Source organism: Aotus nancymaae, unplaced genomic scaffold (genome assembly GCF_030222135.1).
Source record: "Aotus nancymaae isolate 86718 unplaced genomic scaffold, 86718_ANA_hifiasm-v0.15.2.pri h1tg000014l, whole genome shotgun sequence".
Taxonomy (NCBI): domain Eukaryota; kingdom Metazoa; phylum Chordata; class Mammalia; order Primates; family Aotidae; genus Aotus; species Aotus nancymaae.
Window position 1 is genome coordinate 111,722,152 of NW_026988425.1, and position 20,597 is coordinate 111,742,748.

Genomic DNA, 20,597 nt, shown 5'->3' on the forward strand with positions numbered 1-20,597 from the left:
CCATATTTTGAATCATCTCTAGAAAACTATGCAGAATATCTAAAGCAATGTAAAATTTTTTATTGGTGTATTATTATTTTTTATTGTTTTGAAGTATAGACTATTTTTTATCCACGGTTGGTCAACAGATGAGGAAACTATGGATACAGAGGGCCAAGTGTAATAATGAGAAAATTTTAAAAAAAGATTTACAGAAGACTGACTAAGGTTTATATTTTTAAATGAGAATTAAACTCCACTATTCCCCTCCCACCTACACAAGTTTTAAACTGAAGGTACTTTGCATCAGTTGGATAAGCAGTCCCTTTTCTCCTAGTCCCCTAAAGATTACCAATCATTAAATGGGCTGTTCTTCAGTCAAGTTATAACAAGAAAAATAAACAGCCATATGAAGCTGATGTTGGAATATTTTAACAAAGAAATAATTTTTGTAAATTTGTAAATTGTGACTTCTTTCTACCATTTAATTATTCAAGAAAAAAATTTAGACTTATGTGAATTAGCAAAAGTATTCCTGAAATGAACAAAAGAAAAATTTTTGAGATATCTTTTCCAAGATTTTTAATGACATAATCATCAGGCTTGATCAATGATACCTAATATTTAAAATGCTAATGTTAACTTATTATAACACACTGAAGAACATCCCCGAACATTTTTCAAAATTACTTATTTTTAAATATTCTAGCACTAATATAATTCACTTCCTTTCCATTTTAAGTAGAAGGTAGAATTCAGGTAGGGTTTCACTCATGAAAACTTTTGAGGACTACACATCTAACTGACATACTGTGAATGTTAACCTAAGCCAATTTAATATTTTTAATCAAAATAATCTCCCAAACTTTGCAAATACAAACCCATAATTTAAGGCAGTAAATTCAAAGTCACTAAAAATGTCCACATTTCTAAAAGATCCTCTAAAATTTGCTTTTTCTATTTGACCTTTCCCACGCTTCATGAGATATGGCTAGACATGTCCACGTCATCTTTCACTTGAAAATCTTTCCTCGGCTCGTTTAACTCATGTCCCCCAACCATCCCTTCATCCTATTTACTGTCTCAGTAAATACCAACTACTTAATTTTTTTTTCTTCTTTCTTCAAACAGAGGTTAACTGATACAGAATATGGAAGAAGTATAAAAGATGAAAAAATCTGCAATTATCTCACAGCATCAGACAAAATATTAAAAAAACTGCCACTACACAATATTATGCATTTCAACTGAATTTTACATACTTCCTTAACTGGTCTAAATTAAGCCTCCCTGACCCCCCAAAAAAACCTCTAAAATAACTACCATTCAATCTCACAAGAACAGCCTGATTGTTGAAATAATTTCCACTGTATTTACTTGTTAACATAGAAAATGTATCTTACTAGGAATGAAGTATCAGCAAAAAGTGCACTTAGATAGGATCTTGCACAAAATTCTTTGTTCTTTTTTCACAAAATGTGATTCCTTAAAAAAGAAAAAAATTTGAGATGGGTTATTGTTCTTGACTCCAAAAATGAATTAAATATATATTTAATCATTACAAAATTCTAGCATTCAACACCATTCCTACCAGAAAGCTCTAAATATTGTTAAATGAAAATTCAATTTTTAAAAGTCATTTGTTTTATTTGGGATAAACCAAAACAAAATGTTAGCCAACTAAGTGTTTCTATTGTTATGAATCTTTTTTCTTCAGGAAGTATTACTTGAATGTTCAGTAATATTTTTTGCATTGCAAGATTCAAAAACTGGTTTCCTAGGTCCCATTTTCCTATGTCTGTATTATATGTTATCCTTTATGTTTATCTATATTGTGTGTATAGCCTATTGAACTCACCAGCTTCAGTAAACTAAAATTGTTTTAAATAGTTTAAAATGTTCACCATATTGTTTTCATCAAGAAAATTGTGAAACAGTTATTTATTATCACCATAAAATACCTGTATTCCAATACAATGTGTATATTTGTACTTTTCAATAGCTAGCTATCTTTTAAAGGGAACAATGAAATTAACACAAAATGACAAACATGAATAGAAAAAGACTGTCTATAATTCACATTAATAAAGAAACACTAGTGAACACTGCTCAATGAATTAGGTGCATAAAGAATAATCCAGTCCTACTACATTCTTGCTTGAAGATAGAGCAGGACATTTTGGTAGAAAAAGGAAAGCTATCCCTCTCCTCACTCCTATTGGCCAGGATCAATTATGATGCTAATACAATAATTTAGAATTGCATGATCAGGTGAGTCAACTAATCCCCAGGTAAATCCATTTCATCAAACGAAAATGATAATTTCTCCACAGAAACACCAATCTTTTGAATCTGATTCAGCAGTATTACTATGACACTGATTTTGTATTTGGAAATGGACACCTCCTCTAGAGGGGGGGAAAACACAAACTGCCAAGTAATCTTTTTACATTAACAAATTAAGTATTAAAAGCTGAAACTTTAAAAGATATAAAAACACATAAACATGGCCTTTTTTCTGCAAAGGTAAAAGGCGCTTGCTTTAAAATGCCAATTTCAGCATTTAATCGAATTGTACTAAAACACAGAAAAGAAAAAGATTCCTCAAACGTAGTTACACTACCAACTTCTAAAATACAATAATTCAAAGTGAAGCTAAAATTTAGCTATTTGGCCTATGGCAAACAAGTGATTAAACACGAATTTGATAGTTATACATAATAGTACATATTTTCATATCAAAATGTATTCCTCAATTCTATAAATGTACTGTTACTAATGATGTATTTTGTACTTAGTTTTCAAGTAGTTTCTAAAAGACAATATTGTAAAAAATCAAGTTTTTATAGTTCTTTTACAATAATCTCTAATGAAACACACTTTCAAAAAAAAAAACTAAACTAAAATGTTAGTGCTGAGTCAGTTATCATCAAATTTCATATATTGAAACTTCAAATCCCATTGCTTCTGTCCATCTAAAAGGAAGACAACCTGGACCTCTAACTGCTATCCCTATCTCCCTCTACTACCCATTGACAAACATTGTTAACCTGGACAACAAGCCACTGCCAAAACTGTCAAGCTCTTTAACTTTGTTTTTTCCTCCACCTGGAAATAACTTTCTCCTTTGTCTCTTATAGATCAAATGTCCAGTTCCACGACACGTTCTGTGACACCATCCTCAGTACACCTTAACTATCACCATCACTTCCGGGGGTAAAATTACCGTAATCAGTTGTACAAGTATGAGTCTCTGCTACTATACCATATGCTTTTTTAAAAGAAGGAACTTTGTACTTTGTTCATTTTTATATCCCCAATATCTAGTCAACATCTGGCCCACGAATCAATATAATTCATTTGGAAAATATTTACTAAGTATCAAACATATTCCAGGCACTTTTCTAGGTGCTAGGAATAAATCCTTATCCCAATTCCTGACTTTACAGAGCTTACATTCTAGTGGGGAGACCTACAGTACAACGTGGATAAGGAATATATAGTATATGTGGTAGGTTGGTGGGAAAGTCCTTAATGAGAAAAAAAAAATTAAGCAGGGAAAGAAGTACTGTCGGAGAAAAAAGATTAAAATTATAGACAATGTATCAAGGGAAAGCCTAATGCAATAACAACAACTACAGGAGCAGCAGTAATACTTGAGTACTTATCATATGCTAATCAGCATACTAATTGCTTTACATGTCATTACCTGATGTAATGCCAACAACAACCTCATTATTACCCCATTACTATCCTCCAGAGGCAATGCAAACACACTAAAGAAGCGACTTCCCAAGGTTATACAGCTAGTAAAGTGGTGAAGCCAGCGTTAGAATCCAGGAATGTTTTTAACTGCTATACATAACCAGAATTCAGTAGGTGCTTTTGTTGAATAAAGGGAGGAGGAAAAAAATGAACGCCTCCTATAGCAATAGATTCAAGACAGCAAAGCAAATCTCAGTCTCAGAGGACCAGTACATTTGAGCAGGTTCAAATATACACTGCACATCAATACCTATGTATCATACACATCACATAAGTAACAGGTAGGTACCTTCTGTGAAATATTTGCAATTGCTGATAATTTCACAATACCCTTTAAAATATATTTAAAGTTTCTAGATGACAATTACCAGAACTAAAATTATATAACACCACACAAATCACATGGATAGGAATAACATGATGTAGTAAGAAATATATACTTGCTTTCTGCCAGTGTTAAGTGAAATGACAAGTGACTAGAGGCCCTAGGTAGCTTCAATATGTGTGCTGGTCATCAGAAAGACCTAGGCATGAATAGAGGGTTGATGTTTTCAGCCCCAACCCCCAACTGCTAGGAAGGGGAGAGAGGCTGAAAGTTGAGTTGACCACCAATGGTCAATGATATAATCAATCATGCCTAGGTAACCCTTAAAAAAAAGCAAAACAAAACAAAAAAAAACAAAAGGATAGGGTTTGGAGCACTTCCAGATTGCTGAACATGTGGAGGTTACTGGATGGTAACATGACAGATAAGAGGATGGAAGCTCTGTGCCCTTTTCTATACACTTTGCCCTATGCATCTCTTCCAATTGGTCATTTATTTTATAAATACCCTTTAATAAAAAATGGGTACAAGGTAAAGTGTTTCCCTGAGTTCTGTGAGCTGCTCTAGCAAATTAATCAAATCAGAAAAAGGGGTACTAAGAACCCCTGATTTATAACCAATTGGTCAGAAGTACAGGTCACAACCAGGGACTTGCAACTGACATACTAAGTGGGCCAGTCTTGTCAGGCTAAGCCCTCAAACCTGTAGGATATGATGCCATTCCAGGTAGATATCAACAGAATTGAAGTCAATTATAGTAAATCCAACTGATGTCCACTGGTGAACTGCTTTATGGGAAATCCTCACACACATTTTGGTGACCGGAGGCAAAGTAACCTGTGGTGAGTGGTGTATGAAAGAGTACAAAAAACAATAATTTGTTATTTTCCTATCTCAAACAATAGGTGATTACAAACAAAACAAAACAAAACAAAACACCTTTTTTTATAAAAGGTAATACTGAAAGAAACAAGACCTTTGAAGCATTATCATTTCATGGACATTTAAGTGTTGAATATCATGTTTCATACCACGGTTTAACTTACTTAGCTTCCAGTTTTCCATACTAGTAAGAATGATTAAATGAAATGACTTTAACCAGCATTCAAACTATTTGTAGTATCTTACATTTGAAAACTATCAAAATTTCACTGGATGCTTCTGTACTGAGCATAATGCAGTATCAAAGAAAACAAAAGTTTATATATGAAAACAAACAGTTCTTAAGTCAATCCAAAATGAAACTCACAAAATTACGAATTTCATTTGTAATCAAAATTTAGGAGTTGCTGCAATGGGTATTTTTAATTCAAATGAGGTTGAACTCATATAGGCACCTATCCCCTCATGCCTTAAGATTTTTGTTACCAGCCATGATGTAGTAACTGGTATCAAACATGCTCTCCCATTGAACTAAACTAGGAAACTGATAAACATATAAAACTACAATTTTAAAACATCAGACAATAAGCAGCTCAGCACTGTGAGGCCTGGAAAAAGACAAAGTGTCCCCTACAAATGCTTGGATGCACAGTCAGGACAACAGTGCAAGGAAGGGAAGCCAAGAAGAAAATGGAGGACTCACTGAGTACAAAAGACAAATAAAAATTCAGGAAGTCCGAGGCAGTGGAAATTTGTGGAACAGATTAGCAAAAAATGATGGTACTCAGGAGAGAAAGTGCTCCTGAAACCTGCAGAGGGATTCTAGAGCAGGACTGACAAAATAATATGAACCTAAAACGTAATTTTTAATTTTCTAGTAACCACATTGTAAAGTAAAAAGGTGAAATTAATTTTAATACAATGTATACCACCCAATATACTCATAATATTATTACTTCAGGATGCAACTGATATTTAAAAAGTGAAATTTTTATATATGTTTTCCTCATCTACATCCCTAACATTCAGTCTATGTGATATGAGTGGGTATTTGTCCCAACCCAAAGCTCATGTTGAAATGTAATCCCCAATGTTGGAGGTGGGACTTAGTGAGAGGTGTTTGCATCATGGGGGCAGATTTCTCATGAATTACTTTGTGCCCTCCTCTTGGCAATGAGTGAGTTCTCGCTCTGAGTTCACACAAGATCTGGTTGTTCAAGAGTATGTTACCTCGCCCTACCCACTCTCTCTTGCTGCCTCTCTCTTGCTTCTTCTCTTACCATGTGACAAGCTTGCTCCCCTTCTGCCTTTCACCATGACTGTAACATTCGTGACACGTTCATTTAGAGGCAGATGCCAGCAGTATGCTTCTTGTACATCTGCAGAACTATGAGTCCAAATAAACCTCTTTTCTTTATAAATTACCCAGTCTAAGGTATTCCCTTACAGCAATGCAAACAGACTAATAAAAGTGTGTTTTGCACATACAGCACATTTAAATTCAGAATAACCATAATTCAAGCACTCAACAGCCACATATGGCTAATGGCTACCACACTTAACAACACAGCTCTACAGTTTTTCACTGAATGTGTGACTGAATAAAGTGAAAGTCACAAGGCCAGGCAAAGAACAATGATCAGAAAGCAGTATAATAATAAAAAAAAAAATCCCCAAAGATTACAGAAGACTTGAGAATGTTCAAGTTTCACCCAGAGAAACATGGGCAATCAGTAGAAAATGATGCAGCTGCACCTTCAAGTGCTAACCTACTCCTACAGTAAAGGCTACACTAGAACTGCCCAAAGTGTAAAAGCAAGCTCAAAAGGTTCATACATGTCTGCAAAAAATTTATCAGTCAGCCAAAACAAAATTAAAATATCTTCAGAGGAAATCAAGAAAATCTAGACAACAGTGTGGTAAGTGTCCAGGAGTCAATCAAACTCACTAAACATAAGAAAATGATGAAATGTGTGACCCACACCACTAAGGGGGAAATCTGATAAAAAGAAAGACACCCAGAAGCAAGAGAGGATGTCTTTAAATGCATAAACTTCAAAATATTATAAATATGTTAAAGGATTTTTTAAAGGAACAAAAAAGAAAATGATTTTTAAAAGAATAAAATGGATTTTCTAAACATGAAAAATGCAATAGCTCAAAAAAGTAACTGGATGGCATTAACAGTAGCTTAAACTGCAGAAAAGATGATCACAAAATTGAAGATGTAAAAATAGCAAAAACAGCAAAACAAAACAAAAACAGATCATCAAGAACCTGTAAGAATATCAAGGGCAATCTAAAAATAGTGTAATTGGAGTTGCAGAAGGAAGGGAAAACAAAAATATCTGAAGACATAGGGCCAAAATATTTCCAAATTTGAGGAAAACTGAACACACATCTTCAAGAAACTCAGTATACATAAAAGCAGATTAAGTACAAAGAAACCACACCAAGGCACATAATAATAAATTGCTGAAATCCAGTCATATAGAGTAAATCTTACAAGAAGCCAAAGAAGTGGAAGGACACATTACACACAGAGGTTAAGAATTACCAGCAGGGCGTGGTGGCTCACGCTTGTAATCCCAACACTTTGGGAGGCCGAGGCAGGTGAATCACAAAGTCAAGAGATGAAGATCATTCTGGCCAACATAATGAAACCCCGTCTCTACTAAAAATACAAAAATTAGCTGGGTATGGTGGTGCACATCTGTAGTCCGGCTACTCGGGAGGCTGAGACAGGAGAATTGCCTGAACCCAGGAGCTGGAGGTTGCAGTGAGCTGAGATCACACCACTGCACTCCAGCCTGGCAACAGAGCAAGACTCCATCTCACAAAAAATAAAAATAAAAATAAAAAAATTACCACAGACTCCTTGTCAAAAGTAATGCAACAAGGTAACAAGTTTAAAACAGAGGAATTATACCTGTAAAGTGCTAGAAAGAAAAAAAAAAACCCTGTAAACTAAAATTTATATAAAGCAGAAATATTCTTCACAGATAAAGGGGACATAAAGACATTTCAAACAAATGAAAGCTGAGACAATCTTTTAACAGCAGGCCTGCAATCCAAGAAATACTGAAGGAAGAATTTTAAGAAGTAGAAAAATGGCACCAGAACTGTACAACACAGAGTGAGCCCTAATGTGAACTACGGACTTAGTTAATAATAATGTATCAGCCCTCAATTGTAACAAATGTACCACACCAATACAAGAGGTTAATAATAGGATATATATATATGACCTGAACATTGTAAATCACCCTATTATTAACCTATTATATATCAGGTCATATATATATATACATACACACACACACACGTGTGTGTGTATCCTCCTCAGGCATATGGTAACTGGAATCCATCACTTTTACTGTCCTCAACCACCCAGGCACCTATAACAAGCAGCACACACAAACCAAAGTTTAAAAATAGGAACACTTTAAAATGTCATCTTCTGCACTTCACATAATGGTCAAATATGCATCATTTTGGTTAAACAATCTGGTAAAGTTGCCAAGTCTGTCAAACAGCTTTCCATATTAATAAGGCTTTTAACCAGAATGTAGAAAACATTTGGATGCTCTATTCATGATATTCACCAACTTCCTAAAGTTCTGAACTAGAAGAAGCCTCAGAGGATGTTCTAAGAATGCAAACTCTAAAGCTCATAGAAATGAAATAGAATACAGGTGTATAGTCCTGACTACCAATCCAATCTATATTGAAATAGCGTTCTATCTATCTAAAACAAACAAAAAGCACCTGAACTAATGGAAAATAAAAATTCCAAAAAGTCTTACAGCTAATTTGACAGACGAACATCATAATAACTTGGGAGTTCTCTCACAAGTAATGTGATACTCCTAAAGTATTAGTTTGAATCTTAAAAGAAAAATGAGTGTTTTCAGATTATTCTCATAGCATCCCTTTGCTTACATTATGATATACTTTCTTCCATGGAAGAGAACTGGGGCAATTTATAGCCACTGTCATAAGAACTGCATAATACCTACTGTTGTATCTACAACATATCCCAGGATGGTTGTAGCAATTATAAATTAATATAATACTATACCTCTCTGCTATAAAAGTCATGGGAATGCATCATGCATGTCAAACTTTTACCTACTGTATCTCACAGCAGAAAAAAGTTGACAACTACTGATACAGACCAGCAGAGCTATAGAGATGACTTTAAAGCCATTATTTCAAAACCTTAGCTCAGTCCAAATCCTACATCAATAACAACCCTGCAAAGTGTAAAATCCTGATTAGTAAGACATTAGTAAGACAGCAATTTAAAAGATTCATTTACTATATTTTTACTGAGATGCTACATCAAGAGAATACAAGAAGAAATAAGACAAGCATAAAAACCTTCAATGCAGTGTGTATACATCTACTACCTTAGCATAAGGTCAAATATGAACAATACAGTAAGGCAGAAAAAATACTATCAGATTTCAAAAGATAAAAGCTACTAATTAGAAGGAATCCACTTTTCAAGGATAGCACAGTCTGGCCTGGGAAAGGAAATCAAGAAGAAAATAGGATACAAGGAAGAATGAGGAAAGAACAATCTTTACCCAAATCTTCCACTTGAAAGCTGTGTATTCCTACCAATTCCCTTCAAACATCAAAGAATGAGCCTACCACTATGCTTTCTAAAAAGTATCCTGAGCATTATTCTTTAAAAAGGCACCAAGCTTTATTAATAATTATTAATGTTAATAGTAATTAGAAAGGACATACACATGATCTTCATTATCTTATATGGGCATATTAAAGAAGTCTTTGGTCACTTCCAAGCTTAAAAACTGTCAACAGTTTTGTTTTGTTGTTTTTTTTTTAACCTGAAGAACAAAATTCAAACTGCTGAACATTCCAGCAGCACTACAATCTGGCCTCAAGCTCTCTTTCCCACTTTACCATCTTCTACTTCTGAAAAACTCTCCAATCTAGCCAAACTGTGTCCAATACGCAGCTCTTCTTTTTCTGTTTTGGCTCTTTTGCTCAAACTGTTCTGTGGTGTATTTTTTCCACAACTCTGACACTAAAACTTGATATCTAGCTCAAATGTCAATCCTTCCATGAAGCATCCTCTGAACACCTACAAACTCTTTCTTCCCTGAACTTCCTAATCCGTATGTAAGATTTGCATATCACTTAGTAAATTAATGGGATTTTACCCTCCCTAAGCTATTAACTCCTAGAAGCAAAGAGCTATATCTTACATATGTTTCTATTTCAGAATCAACAATATGGAAATAATCATTAGAACAGTGAGAAACAGATAAGGGACAGAGTCCAAAAGAGGAAGGGTTTGGGGGAACCAGAGTCCAGGCCATTGTTTAGGGGCTATCCATATTTACAAGTTGAAAGAAAAAAAAGGGAAGTCAATAAAAAGAAACAGCTTTGGCAAATGATCAAACAAGGAAATGAAGGTATAATGAGTCTGTCAAGTCATTAAGACTTGTGGAAACTATGAAAAAGAAAAGAAAGCTCATAAATGAAGTCCCAGTGACAGACAGATGAGTATAGAGACTGACTGCCTTTAAACACCATTTGAAAGCCATGTGGATAACTCCAAGGCTGTGTCATTAATAGTAAAGGCTTTAATTTATATTATGATAGAATTCTGATGTTAAAGCCAATATGCCCTTTAATTTTGGTTGATATTTTTACAAAAAGAAATGTATAATGACTAACGATGTTAAGTCTATTTCTACTCCCAACAGAAAATACTGACAGACTACTTATTATTTCTAGGGAAAGAACTGTTCACAGGTAATAAATATTTTAAGCAACTAAATTATAAAAACCAAGCATAAAGAACTTCTACACAATTCCAACTTTATGTTAAATTTCTCAAGTTAAAAAAATAGATAAAAGGCATAAAAGAGGGAGAACTAATTAACTTTAGCTACCAAACAGATTTAGCGCCATCTTATTTAACACAATAACAAGTGTAGAGTCAAGGAATAACATCGTATCTACCATGGAAGTAAGTAACTGTCAAAACCGTAAAATAAAACCAAGAAAATCAAAAGTAGAATATATAAAGAGATAATGAAGTTTAACTGCAAAAAGTTAACATCTACCAAATCAATTCACAAATTTAGACGTTACCTTTTCAGAAAACATCTTCTGTTAGATTGACATTAAAATAAAAAACACCAAAGGAAGCCCTTGGCCAAATATAGGCTTATAACTCCTTCATGTAATAATAAAACCAAGGCATTTCCAATTTATATTACAGATACAAACCTTTGACTAACCTTGCTTTCCAGAAAAAACAGTAGACTTGGAATAACCCAGAACCAGCATTTGCATGTTATAAGAATGAAGTAAGGGCATTTAAATGTAGTCTATTTCTCCTCTTTCATGATACTTTCTGGAGACCCTAGCTCACCAGTGAAGCTGACTGCCTATGTCTTTTCCTAACTAAAATCTTTATTAGCACTGGCAGGATAAGGCAAGCAGGTTTTCCTCACTCCTCTAAAAGTAGAGACTTTAGAAACTGAGGACAATGGTGGCAATCATGTCTATGCAACTCTAAAATACTCTCCCTAAACCATGTGAAAAAACAAGAAAGGAAAAGGAAATTCTATAGAAAAACCACAGGGCATAGCTTTAAGACAAAGAATGCTGATAAATGCAAAACTGTGAGGGGGGAAAAAGGGTCACCAAATCCCAGCAATTGATCCCTTGAACTGTCTTTCACCCCAACTCTTTAATCCCTCAAACTCTCATCCATCTGAAACCCCAAGGTTTTGTGGCAAGAGGCTGGCTAGCAATGGGGCCTAAGGATCATCTGGAAAGACCATCAGAAATATTAAACCCATCCTAAATCTGTAAATAGTGAAGAAGTGTCTGCAGAGATCAAAACACAGACTACAGGGAAGGAATGTCAAAATTCTGTTCATTTGAAGGGCCACATAAAGAGGTACTCTGAAACACACAGCTTCTGGCAGGGGGCAAAAATGGGCAAAAGGGAGGAGAAACTGTCCTTCAGTAACTGTAAGGTAAAGGGAAAAAGAAAAGGGAGAATATTTAAGGTTCTACAAGACCTTAGAAGACTCATAAAATTGCAAGTGCCACAACTCTTCTCCAACCATTGAAATAAATAAAAACCACTGAAGTAACAGGACTACTCTATACTGACAGAAGAGAGAATCATTAAACTAGGAATCCTATAAAACACCCCAATACGATAAAAATGAACAAGGCGGGGCACAGTGGCTCATGCCTATAATCCCAGCACTTTGGGAGGCTGAGACAGGTGATCACTTGAGGCCAGGAGTTTGACACCAGCCTGGCCAATATGGTGAAATCCCGTCTCTACTGAAAATACAAAAAATTAGCCAGGCATGGTAGCACATGCCTGTAATCCCAGCTACTTGGGAAGCTGAAGCACAAGAATCGCTTGAAACCAGGAGGCAGAGGTTGCAATGAGCTGAAATCGTGCCACTGCACTCCAGCCAAGGCAACAGAGTGAGACTCTGCCTCAAAAATAAAAAAACAAAAGAAAAGTCCAGAAAATTAAGAAATAGAATGTGGTAAATATCCAGCGAGGAACCCTGCCCACTCCCACCCCCAACTCCCAACTCCACCCAAAAAAAAAAAAAAAACCTTAAAGCAAAAGAAAACTGTAAGCTAATACTCAAAAGATAATAAAATATATTTAAACAAGCATTTGATGATATGAAAACCACCTTGAATCAAAAATCTGAAAACTAAATGAACAAAATACAAAGAGAAATTTTAAAAGCTGGCTAAATTCTGACAAGAAATGAAAAAAACACAAAATTAGTACAGATATGAAGACTAAATTGCAACGCACCCAATGAAGAACTGATTCTAACGAAAATGAGCTACCACAACTCATGTGTTATGAGCCCCATCTATCCACATCTGGTGTTAGATTTCATCTGATAACTCTCTTTCCACCATTTCACAGTAACTCAAAAACCACACCTCAGGACACTCACATAAGCAAACTTCATGTCTTTTTCATGGTAAAGTAACATAGTTATCATGTACTTAGGTATTCATTAATGGCTTAACATGTCTAAAACCATGCTATTTTAATCAGGTTCAAGCTCCTATCCTTTCTTTTAATGTGTCAGTGACAAAGTTTTTTAAGGCTATTTCTCTAACTTCATTGATGACACAAACCCTCTGGCTTTCACTGCATGATTATGCATAACATAGTGATTTTGGGGAACATATACACTGTGTTATAGCAGAATTGACTGTGGATGTGTTAAATGTGTGGGTTCATATACATATACATATTTCTTAGCTCTGTCTGCTGAGAGGGCCTAGAAAAAAAATGACTCCCCAGTAGCAATGAGCAGCAGTCTTAGTACCCAGATCTTGGTTTCTAAATGCTATCCCCCAAAACAAGGAACCAGGGCTTTTTGGAAAAGAAGATGATTACAAGGTTGGAGCAGGTAAAATGCAAGATGAGCCAGAAAGTGAAGAAGTGCTTTTAAAAGGACGGGGGCATGTGGAAAGGACAAGGAACCAACCTGACGGAGCTCTCAATGTCAAAGCAGAACAATCTGAGCAGTAACATAAGTGACAGCGTCAGATTACAACCTACAAAATAAATACCTTTGAGTCTATAAATGAATGAATAAATAAATGAGGGAGAAGGGACACCTCTTCATTAAAGAAGAATTTAAATTAATAAATGAGAAAGGAACAAGGAAATCACAAAATCATCATGAGGTTAATACTAGAGTAGTAAATATCACAGATAAGTTACAGCAACAGATGCTAAAGTGAATGGATACAAGTTTGAAGAAAAACCAGAAACTAGCATAATCTCAAAGTATCTCCCCAAAAATATTTATCAACTAACAAAGAAAAAATACAGGGGAGAGATCACTTAATGTTACCTTAATTAAGTGAACAAGACTAACATAACCAGCAATAAGACAGTGACATCAGTAGCCCCTGATGTAAACACTATCTCCTCATATGATACCATTACTTCAGTGTATTGTCAAAAATGTATAATCCCAAGTTAATCATAAGAACACATCAGAGAAACTCAAATTGAAAGACATTCTACAAAACAAAGACCAGTACTCTTCAAAAAAAAAAAAGCATCAAAGACAAGGAAAAAAGTGAGTTAATATCACAGATTTCAGGAGACTAAAGAAACACAACAAATAAATGCAATGTGGGATTATGGATTGAAACTTAGATAAATATAATTAGAAGAAAAATTGATTGAATTCAAAAAGGGTTTTCAGTTTAGTTAATAGTATCATACCAATATTACTTTCCTGGTGTTGGTATTTACATTATGGTTATATAGTTCTCCAACATTAAAGCAAGTTGAATAAAGAGTAACTGCAAATACTCTACACAATAATATTTTTACAACTTTTCTCTAAATTCAACATTATTCCACAATAAAAACTTTTCAATGTTGTCTTTTATGGATGGAAACATTTACAAAAAGGAATATTCATGATTATTAGTTTCATTTATACACAAACAAGTAAATTATTACAATTCCTACGGCAATTCAAAATAAGGCATCAATGACATAGTCTCTCATTGCTTTGTTCTAATGTTACTACTCAGTTCATTATACACTGAAAAGAAGATTTATATTACAATATATGCTGAGACAAACTGCAGAAAGTATTGAAGAGTTCAATACCATTGAATACAGTTTTCAAACATGAAAACACTACGTATTGTTCAGCAACATATATGTCATTTTAAAAACAAATCAATGAGAAAGGTAAACCCAAGTTTTAAGATAATGACTATCTCCAAAAAGGAAAAAGGACAACGGGACTACAAGATGTCCACTGCATTCTTTCTGCTAGTATTCATTACATTATTCACTACTTTTGTATGCTTGATATGTTTCATGATTTTTAGCCATTACTGAGAAGCATATTAAATATCTAGAATAATTAAATAGTGCCCTGCTTTGTTTAGGAAAAAAGTTTTTATTTTTGTGGGGGATTTTGTTTTATTCAACTTGAAATAATCTTATTGATAATATAGTATTTATAATTTTTCATTTCTGTTTTCCAAGACCAAACATTAAATACCTTGAGGTCTTCTAAAACAGGGTGTGCCCCACCCTAGGGGAGACACATCCTCAGGCTTTAGAAATAAATCCTCTCAGTTCCCTGACAATTTCATACCTTCCCTTCCACTTCTCTTCAAATACTCAATCTATGACCTTTTCATTATCAGGAATTGCCCCATTTTTAATAGTAAATTCATACATCCCACTCTCTGCCTACCCCTTTTTATTCTTCTGGGGTACTCGCTCACAAATAAACTCATCAACTTCCCTCAAATCTGCTCCTCCTCCTATCCTTCTCATTTCAGTAAACAGACCATTCATTCCCCTCACTGCCCAAGCCATAACCTAATCATTGCCCTCTAACCATCCTTTATTTTCTTTCACATTCAACATGCCCTCCATCACTGAGTACTTTAATCCTCTCTCCTAGATATCTCTCATATCCACCTATTTCTTCAACCCTCCTCCCACTAACACACTAACATAGATGTAAGCCACCTTAACCTTTTCAAATAATTTTTTATAAAGCTCTTCTAAACATCCTCCATGCCTAACAGTCTTAACTCTCTTCAAAGTATAACCACACTCTCCTCCACCGTGTAACCAGCATTATCTTTTTAACCAGTTTCCGCCCAGGTTTAAGATCATTCCATCCATTTTCCCCAGAATAAAGTCTAAATTCTTTTTTTGTTTTTTTTTTTGAGACAGTCACCAGGCTGCAGTGCCGTGGTGCAATCTTGGCTCACTCCAAGATACAAGCGATTCTGCCTCCCAGGTACAAGCGATTCTCCTGTCTCAGCCTCCCAAGTAGCTGGGACTACAGGCACATGACAGCACACCTAGCTAATTTTTGTTATTTTTATGGGGTTTCACCATGTTGGCCAGGATGGTCTCAATCTCTTGATCCTGTGATCCACCTGCCTCAGCCTCCCAAAGTGCTGGGATTATAGGCGTGAGCCACCATGCCTGGCCAGTTCAAATTCTTTAACATACCTTAAGGGCTCTTTATAATCTAGTCCTTATTATATAGAATTTGAGGAAATGACACTTGAGCTCCAAAGCTCTCAAATTCCTGCCCTTAGAATGATAATGACAGTATGTCAACAGAAAACATAAAATAAGATTATAATCTGGAAAGTAATTTTGTGATTTTTAAAGTGTAATTTGGTAAAACTGGTCTGTGGTTGGTTATTTCAGATGGCTAGGACAACTTCTACTCAATTCAACATTTACTGGGAATTCACCGTATGTACTATGATAGGTTGATTGGTGGATACTGAACACACAAAAGAGCCAGCTGGTCCCTGACACAGCAACTCAGCCTAGCAGAAGAGAGTGACATCAATTATAATATTCTAAATACCTAACATGGGATTTACTCTACAAATAGTGCATGTATCAAGAGCTTCAGAAGTACACAAGAGCAAGAGTAAAAATTTTTTGTCTAGGAAATTAAAACTAATACCACAGATGACATTTGAGCTAAGACTTAAAGGAAAAGTAGTTCAGTAACTATTACTGTATGTGCCAAGACAGCACTGCAATCATTGACAAAAACATGAACAAAGATACAGAAGCATCAAATATTTACTATCTTCCAAGTGCCAGGCAGCATGCTAATGCCTGGGGATACAGCTAAGAATAAGATGAACAATGCCTCTGCCTTCATGGAGTTTATATTCAGTTAATAGACAAATACCACAAATAAGCAATAACTAAATAAACCAGGTATACACAAATTACAATAATTGTCTTGAAGGAAATAATCTGGTTAAGAGAGTAAAATGATAAGAGTACAATATTAAATAGGATGGTCAGGTTAGGCCTCTGAGTAAGAGGTGAGATTAGGCCAAGCAAGCTCCAAAGTGTCTGACCAAGCCAGACATTTGAAGAATATCCCAAGGAGGGAGTATAAAAAGTGCAAAAGGCCCTAAAAGAAAAAAGAGTGTAGAGGGTTTAAGAAACAGTGAGAGCCCTTCCTGGCTGGCATCCAATGAATGAGGGGAAGAATGATGAGAAGGAAAAAGATCATTCAGGCTCATTTAGGCCACATAATGGAGGACAAACTTGATTTTCAGAGGAATGGGAATTCACTGGAAGATTCTAAGCAGAGAAATATGATCCAATGTAGGTTCTTAAAATGATTCTCAGGGCTGCTGTGTGAAGAAAAAAACAAACTTGTGTGGAGCAAGCAGAGAAATAAGAAGCCCACTTAGAAGATCACTGCAGTATTTCATGCAAGAGAATGATGGCTTAAAATAAAGAGGTGGCAGTGAAGACAAACAGCAGTGGACTGCTCAAGATAAAATGTGAAGGTATGACAGGACTTAGGGATGAACTGGATTTGAGAGAAATGGAAAGAATCAAGAATAATATCTTAAGTTTTTGGCTTAGGTACTGCCATTTATGGATATGGGAAATGCCAGCAGAGACACCAGGTTCTAGGTGTAGCAAGAAGGCTGGGGAAGAGGGAAAAAATAGGTATATTTTAGCCATATCATTTATATTTGAGATTCCAACTAGATTTCCAAATGACTATCGAGCTCAACAGAAGCCTAGGCTAGAGAAATAACAGTAGTAGTCATCAGCATGGAAACACATGGTCTTTTCAGATTAGCGCTAATAGTTGGCCTTGACTAGGGCATAGAAACTGAAAGTTGATGGCTGAAAATGAGTCTCGAAAGAGAGGATGGAATCATATTATAAAGTGAGCCATGACTAACAGCAATAGCAGTAGTAGTAATGATAGTAGGCGGAAAACTAATGCATGTTATATACCAGCACTGCACTTTATAATACACATATCATACTCTCAAAAACTGTATAGAATAATGTTATAATTACTATTTTATACACTAAGCCAAAGAACACAAAGTGTAAGTAAATAAGAACATAGTAAACAGAGTAAGTATTTTAACTTAGGAAGTCTGTTTTTTTTTTTTTGGAGATGGAGTCTCACTCTATTGCCCAGGCTGGAGTGCAGTGGCGAAATCTCGGCTCACTGCAACCTCTGCCTCCTGGGTTCAAGCAATTCTTGTACTTAAGCCTCCCGAGTGGCTAGGATTACAGGTGTAAGCCACTATGCCCTGCTAATTTTTGTATTTTTAGTAGAGGCAGGGTTTCACCATGTTGGCCAGGTTGGTCTCAAACTCCTGACCTCAGGTGATCCACCCGCCTCCGCCTCCCAAAGTGCTGGGATACAGACATGAGCCACCCTACCCAGCCAGGAAGTCTGATTTTATAGGCCAATCTTCTACCCCTTACATTATTGCCTCTCTATTGATCTCATATACCTTCAAAGTTGTTTTTATTGTTTAAGAAGAAATGACGTAAAGATCTGAATTTTAGAAATATAATTCTAATTTCTATGCAGAAGATGGACTGCTAAGGATGAAGATGAGAGGTGAAACAGGCATATACAGTATTACTCTATGCAAGAGCAGCTTGTTTTATATTAAGCCCAGAAGTTACAAGTTCTTGCTCCAGGTCGAATGGGAAGCAGCCCTTTGTTCCAAGTGTTACAAATCATACCTCAAATGAATCCAAGTCATCCTGCACATGCATGCTGCTAGTCACACAAGTAACCAAGTAAAAAAGTCTAGCTCACGCAGTATAAACTTACTGCCCACCACTGAAAACATTTCTCAAAGTATGTAACTTTAATAATGGTCAGAATTTTTTTAAGTCCATATATTAAAGGTTTTTGTTTTATTTTGCTTTTGTTTGCTTTTTCTTTTTTGTTGTTTTTTGCTTTGTTATTTTGTTTTTGAAGTTTATATTTTTGTGCAAGGAAATAAAATTAGTATTAATTCAAGACAACCATAAAAAGACATGCCTGAGTTGGTATTTACTAGAAGTTTGATTATATGTTTTTTGCCCATGTTTGTTCCTCTGGCTTTTACCAACATCACTTGTTAAAATAATAATGAAGTGAATTACCTGCCTTCATACATCAATGTTTAAATATGGCATTCCACCTCACAAAGGAGCTAATTTTTTAAATTCGTATGCTTATAATTTCATCTCAACTATTAATATAATTAAAATATTAAATTCAGTAAATATCAATTAAATTCTGTAAATACAAATATTAATTATTAAAGTATAAATAAAGCAGCTATATAAAAATGTAGTACTTATTAAATAAGTACCAACCTTATCCTATGCTATGTGTAAGACTTACTAATTAACAAATGGATTTACACTCTTAATTATAATAAACTGGACACAAGATCCATTTACCATAAGGCACACAGATAAACTATACACAAAGAAAATCATTACATTCACAGACCAAATAAAAGTATTAAAAAATTACAGATTAACCACTAAAGAAAAGTTGTTTTAAAATATTAAAATATTCTTCAATATTAAAATATTTTAAAACTTTTCTTTAGTAAACAAAGCTATTTTAAAATACCTATTCCAGGTAGGTTACAAAAGTATTCTTCTAACTTTAAATTTTAAATACCGTATCTTAGAGACCGCTCCCACAGACAGTCCCTGAAAGACAGAATTCACTGAAGAGTGGGAAACTATTTATATTTAACTTTAATCCTTAGAATAATATTTGGGGAGATTATGGAGATTAGAAATAAACTATGGTTGAAGATCAAAATTCTAATTTTTCAAACAGCCAATTAAGCATTTTATGTCTAATCTGACAATGAATTTAAGATGCTGGGATATTTTATCCAAAACAAATACATAAGCATTCTCTACTAATACATTATATGAAATCCTTTTGGTCACAAACACTGAAAGTACAGGTACTGGGCAGGGTACCTACATAATCTTCAGAGGAAAGGAAAGATGAAAGCCAGAAGGAATGCAAGGAGATCAGGCAATATGCATTTTTGCACATTAAGCTTCAGGTAGTGTGCTAGAACTTTTATGCTCGTTATCTCATTTAATTCTAACATGGGGCAGGTAGCGTAATCCTTTATATTTTACAGGAGATATCTCAACTTTGTCAGCAATGGAGCTTGATCTGAATCAAGATATGACTAAGGAGTCAAGCAGCCTTCCTCTTGCAAATCAGCATATGTTAAAACATTCTCTTGCATGAGATTATCCAGCTTAAAGATTGAGCTGATTTCCATATTTACACTTATTATTTAAACGTTAGGAGAGAAGGCACTCACTTCTCAATTTACTAAGAATGTATAGATTGTCCTTCTTATTTGGAAAAAAGAAATAGTGATCATTTTCGGTCCACAAATAGTGTTCTCATAGCCTCATCACATAAAAGAAAACTTCAGCTAGACTCTGAAACCTTCATATGTACGATGAGTAACCAGGGCATAGTCTGATGACAAGAAAGAATACTTAAAATCAGAAATGCCCCCAAATCCAGGCCCATGATCATGGTACATTACATTACATTCTTCTTGCCAGACTGAAAGCACCAAAGGGAGGAAAAACTGGTTTGGTTTTCCAAAACTGACCAGCATGCTACTTTTCAGTAACAAATTTGTTCATGGCTTCTTCCTCCTAAATCAGAATACAAATCTACTGAAAAGATTTAACTGGACTATTTCAAACTCCAAAATCATATTCTAATAAACATTTCCA

At 34.9% G+C, this 20,597-nt stretch overlaps 1 protein-coding gene across 15 annotated transcripts in view; it reads right to left on the bottom strand.

Annotated features, from left to right (window-relative positions):
- Positions 1–20,597, bottom strand: part of MEF2A (myocyte enhancer factor 2A) — a 143,771-nt gene that overhangs the window by 120,668 nt on the left and 2,506 nt on the right. For 6 of the 15 annotated variants that reach the window (XM_012438649.3, XM_012438644.2, XM_021674326.2 and 3 more), the window contains exon 2: positions 1,383–1,464. The exons of 6 other annotated variants lie outside the window; for them this stretch is intronic. The gene's annotated coding sequence lies outside the window, so the exon portion shown is untranslated. Of the gene's footprint in view, positions 1–1,382; positions 2,028–20,597 lie in introns of those variants that run through there. 3 more of the 15 variants (XM_021674324.2, XM_064376244.1, XM_064376247.1) reach the window with 3 other exon arrangements.